Below are 6000 nucleotides of genomic sequence, written 5' to 3'. Positions count from 1 at the left end.
TAAGCTCATTGGGATTTAGGGAAAAACAGTCGGAGAACCCAAATTTTGGCTTTCCCGTCTTTGACTCAGTGGATACAGAGTTGAGGGTAAATTCCCGATTGGTTATCTGCCCAAATTGATCTGATTTATCTGGATCTGAAAAACAATAAGATGACTGGGTAAATTCCATTATGACTTTTGGAATTGATCAATATGAGTGCTCTCATTCTTTTGGGTAACAATCTGAGCAGTCCCCTGCTTCTGACCATGTTTCATTCTAATGGGCATTTTATCGTGGATCTGTCAAGCAATGCCCTGGAGGACAGAATCCTAGAAGATCTATCAAGCAATTCCCTAGAGGACAAAATCCTAGAAGATGTAGAAAAAGTTAGGAATGCCATGATTTTATCCCCGTTGAACAATAGATTTGGGGGCCCTATACCCAAATCAATTTCCCAGAATCGTTACCTGCTCATGCTAGATCTTTCTGTCTATAATCATAGTGGTGATTTCTTTCTGGCATTAAAAACTGAGTTTCTGGCCTAATATTACAGCAACATTTTGAATTACGCAAACTATAGGAAATCATGAGCTTCAAATGGGTGAGTTCCTTGAGTGGGTTAGTGGACGTTGAATAGGTTCGAATGCTTAGTGCGCATGATACATTGATTACAAGCTTAGTAGGGAAAGTAGTGCACTAAATATGCAGGATGAAGGCTGAGTGTGCTTACAAAAGCATGTGAAAACAATTTACTAAAATAAAAAATCGTTTATTTATACTGGTTATGTGGCGTGAGACTAATTGCGGCTGGAGGCAACTCCACAAGGAAAGTTTATCGACTAATTATAATTAAATAGATTTGTTAAGGCTTTTCCATAAAATGCAATTGATATGTTCAAATCTGGGCTCATTTCTAACCTTATTCAAATGGGAGTAGGTTATGGACAATTGTCAAAGCATAAAGGACAGAGAAATTTTGTGAGAGGTGGTTGCAACTATATTAGGATATTTATGCAAAATATAGTCAACATTCTTAGTAATTTTGATATCACAGAATATTGTGGATACATTCTAGAATATAAATTAGGGAAATTGGGTCCATTTGGTTTTTTTAATTCAACTGAAAAAATAATAATTTTTTGTTTGGTCCATCAAATTGGAATTGGGAACAGGAATGTGTATTCTCATTTTTACCTCAAAACGAGTATATGTCCATTCTGAAAAATACTTATTATTAGAATTGCTATTCCTATTCTCATTTTGACTATATCACATTTGATTAAATTTTTGAATCCTTTTTGACCTGGGGTGAACGTCGAGAGACTAAAAAACTCTCAACATTTCTTCAACAATAGACGAGATTGCAGAATGTTTAAGCCAACACAGACAACCAAATTTGGATAGGGACACAACCCCTCCGTGCAAAAGTGTGCCCACAATAGGAGAGACCCCAACGGATGCATCTGTGAATTCTCTTTCATTGTCGCTTGTAGGTACAGATTACATATATTGGTAAAGATGTTGGTTCAGTAATGTTTGCTGTAGATTTTTTTCTTAAAAAGTTTTTATACTATTAAGTATGCAATTAGGTTTGATGCATTTATTCTAATTTGAAAAGGTTTATTCTTGTTGATTTGATAGCCACAAGTCTAGTCTAGTCTCTCCTCTTCTTATCCAAGACTGGGGCAACTTTGTTGCTAAAACATCTTCTTTGTGTCATCTTCATTCAAACTTCTTTGAAATAGTGTTGTCTCAAAACTATTTCAAAGAGGGGCAAAATATAGACACCTAAATTTGATTACACTGCTTTGGTAATCTAATTTAGCCATCTCTAAAGGCATCATTAATTAAATTCTTATTTAATTAATCCTTTTCCATCCCTAGCTGATTAATTTAATTAATCATCTATAGTCCTAATTGATAAATCAAATAAACCTATTATTTATCAATTAAATCCTATTCTTCTATCTAATTCCAAAAATCCCCATTTATTAAATAAATCTATTTGATAAATAAAATCCTCAAATCCAAAAACCCCTGACCTATCCCTAATCCTCCATTTAGCCTAATCCACCCCATCCACCCATACTAAACTAGCTTAGCCACTAACTCACCCACCCTCATTAATGCCATCCACTTGCACACCTCTAACATCCCTAATCTAATCCTAAACCCAAGCCTAATCCACCCCCTAATGTTGTCACATTCCCTAAACAAGTTTAAGACTTTCCTAAACCAAACCAAAGTCTCCCCTCAAAAATCCCAACCACCAACTCATGAGTGCTCTTACAAACCATAAAAGACTCCTAGAAGCCCACTCATGAATCTTACATCCATCTTCCACACTCATTCCTCTTACATCTCTCTTACATACTCAACCCCACTCATCATGCCTTTAACCAACCCTTTACCCTACCCTCTCACACTCATCCTCCTTGTGACAAGTGTCACCTTCCCATTGGTGCTAAACAAGCACAATCCATGTGCTCCCCTTTGAGTGCATCTTATCCCTCCTTAACCATCTCCCCATCCTTGCATCTAAGCCCTCCATCCCTCTACCTCTTGGCCTATAAATTGAATCCCATCCCAAGCCATTTCATCAAAAATCTTTGAGCTAAAGTTACCATGCTATTTTGAGAACCAAAGCCATCAATCTTACCCTTATAATGCCAAATTGAGAGCTCACAAAGCTACCAATTTTCCATTACCCACCTCCATTGAAGCAGCTTTTGAGCATCTTGAGCATACATCCACATCAAAAGGACACATCTACAGAATCAAGAAAGCATGGAGTGTTTTCTCTTGTGAGGTTTGCATTTCTTGTTTGATTTCTTTGTCTAAGCTTATATGTGAATTTAGTTTTAGTTTCTGAATTTTTCTCTTATTGCTAATGTTCTTTGCATACTAGATCTTATTCTACATTTTGGCAAGCCTGGTGGGACCCTGCTATAGGTCATTTAATCATCAATTTCCATCTATATGTTGTTTTTCTAACAATCTAATGTTTCTTATTGTTTCAGTGAGTTGTAGGCTGTTTCACTTGTTTTTGTAGGTTGAAAGACACACTTAGGAAGAAGAAATACCCTCTAAAAATTTGAAAATAACAAAAAATTAAAAAAATTCTGAAAAAAATCCGCATTTTCAGCTTTTTTCGCGCAGTGTCGTCTCCGCAGTCTTGCAGCTGCACCTACAAACTTTCATCTTCGCCAGCTACTTTGTCATCTCAGCAACCAAATTTTTGTCTCCGCAGTTTGGTGTCTCCGACTTTTGTCTACGCATCCTGGACTGTCGTCTCTGCAGATCAGCGCCTCCGTCGACTACTCTGTCATCTTCGCAACCTAAACGGTCGTCTCCGCTGTCGCCAACCTAAACTGTCGTCTTTGCCGCCGCCAACCTAATCTGTCGCCTCTATCTCTCTCTGTCATCTCTGCAAATCAGCGTCTCCGTAGTTTGGCATCTGCGCCTGATGAATTGTCGTCTTCCCCTGTCTCTGTTGCGCTAACATAACATATAGATATGCCTCTGATAGTGCGAAAGATAATCGAAAGATTATCAGAGAGTGCCATTTTTATATGAGTGATGACAGATCTCACTCGTACGAGTTTGTGCAACATTGTTTTGAGAATTATTTTGATTTCTTACAGGAGCATGCAATTGCTATGGATAGACATATCATTTGGTCAGATAACTATATAGGTCAATTTAAGAATTCTCGCATGTTTTATTGGTTGTGTAGGATGCACGTAGAGAGGAAGGTGCCTCATATTTGGAGTTTTTTTGAGTTTGGCCATGGGAAAGGGGAAAATGATGGAGCAGGGGCATGTGTGAAGAGAGCTCTAGTTAAGGAGCAATTGAATATTTGAATAGCAGAGCTTCTTGATGCTCATAACATTGTTGATTGGTGTAGTTTAGCATTATCAGAAGCGGGGACTCTTGATTCAGTGGTACGCAGGTTCTTTTGGTTGGTTGAGGAAGGGTCCATAGGTGATAGATCAGATTGTGCTACAGTGAGAGACTCATAAAAAATGCATTCATTCCGGATCTTTAATTCTAGTACATGGACCATTTGGACACGACAACTAGCTTTCTTTTGTCCTAGTTGTTTTTAGTGTGATTGGGATCACTGTGAGTCAAGTGAGTGGGTGGACACATGAGCTCCACATTATCTTACTCCATTGTCTATCATACCCTCTATCAGAAATGATGTAATGGAAAGTTCACTTGAGCATAACCATCTATCAGATCTTCTTCAGCTAGGACATGTCTTTGCATTGGTTGCACCATAGGGGAATGATGAGAAATCCGATTATTGGTTAGCAAATTGTGTAAGAGGTAAAGAAAAGCTTGCACAATCAATCACAAATGATGATGGATTCACATATCCTATTGGTTTAGTGGTTATCGCTGGAACATGGCTACGAAGATACATGCTTAAAAGGAATGGAATTCTTGCATTTGAAGACTACCAGAAGCACAAATTTTTTTTCATATATTCGTATCTTATTATAGCAAAAAAATGTAAAGTTGTTGACGCGTCAAGGAAGACCAAAAGTAAAAGAAAATTTTACTATTACTAATGCTGATGATGAAGCCCTATTGGAGACCCTAGAACAGAGAGAGGACCCTACTGGAACACTTAACTAGATATATTTACTTCTTATGTTATTTTCTTCATAATGATTCAATGAACGAATAATTATCGTGGTTAATATAATAAGTTACTAATATTTTTTATGATATTGGAGTGTAGGTACATCATGAAGAGTGGTTGGGGGGGGGGGGGTGTTGGGGAGAATTCCTAAGATTTATGATGTATCATGATGTAAAATGTGAAATTTTTTTGTATATGGTTTTTGTAATAATGAAAAAGATAGCTTAAATTAGTTACATATTCTAATTTGTATTTTGGTAGGTTCTTTATAAGGAATTACAAGAGGAAGATATTGAACAAGTTCTTGCAAATCATATTTGCATGTGATACAAGGCTGTAAGGATAATTTTAAGAGCATTTATAACTATATGAGTATTGAAGCAAGGAGACAATGAAAGATAATTGCTTGCAGATATCTTATTAGAAGTCGGAGCTCGTGAGGGCTATCGATGAAAAGTCAAATTCTACAGGACGGTGATGCTAAGGCCTAACATAACCTATCTCATTTTTGAGAGATTACATTTCGTTTGGATTCCGCACAACGATCTTGCTCGATGCCAAAACTCGCAGTGTGCCTCAGTTCATAGGTGCATCACATCATAACTTTGAAACTGCTGATCTTGGCATCGAATTGTTAGTGTCATTAGCTCTGGATGGGTGGGTGAACCATAGTGACACCCTTATTCTAGCCATGGAGACCATCCATCATTCATGGCCACCCCATATTTAGGAGTCTCCAAGGTTCTCTAAGTGCATTTTGAGGTCGATCTTTCGAGGTTCATAACTTGGAGCTCGTGAGGGCTATTGATGAAATGTCAAATTCTATAGGACGGTGATGCCGAGACCTAAAATAACCTATCTCATTTCTAAGAGATCACATTTCATTTGGATTGGGCACAATGATCTTGCTTGATGTCAAAACTCGCAATGTGCCTCAGTTCATAAGTGCACCGCATCATAACTTTGAATCTGCTTATCTTGGCATCAAATTGTCAACACTATTAGCTCCAAATGGGTTGGTGAACCCTAGTGACACCCTTGTTCCATCCACATAGACCATCCATCATCTACAACCACCCCATACCGAGGACTCTCCAAGGTGCTCTAAGTGCATTTCCAGGTCGATCTTTCAAGGGTCGTAACTTGGAGCTCGTGAGGGCTATTGATGAAATGTTGAATTCTACAGGATGATGATGCCGAGGTCTAAAATAACCTATCTCATTTTTAAGAGATCACATTCTGTTTCGATTCGACACAATGATCTCGCTCAATGCCAAAACTCATAGTGTGCCTCAGTTCATAGGTGCACCACAGCGTAACTTTGAAACTGCTAATCTTGTTATCGAATCGTTAGTGCCATTAGCTTCAG

The sequence above is a fragment of the Cupressus sempervirens genome, chromosome 6 (assembly GCF_028749045.1).
Source record: "Cupressus sempervirens isolate cs-2001-9-10 chromosome 6, ASM2874904v1, whole genome shotgun sequence".
NCBI classification, from domain to species: Eukaryota; Viridiplantae; Streptophyta; class Pinopsida; order Cupressales; family Cupressaceae; genus Cupressus; species Cupressus sempervirens.
Note: the sequence above shows the minus strand (reverse complement) of the source record.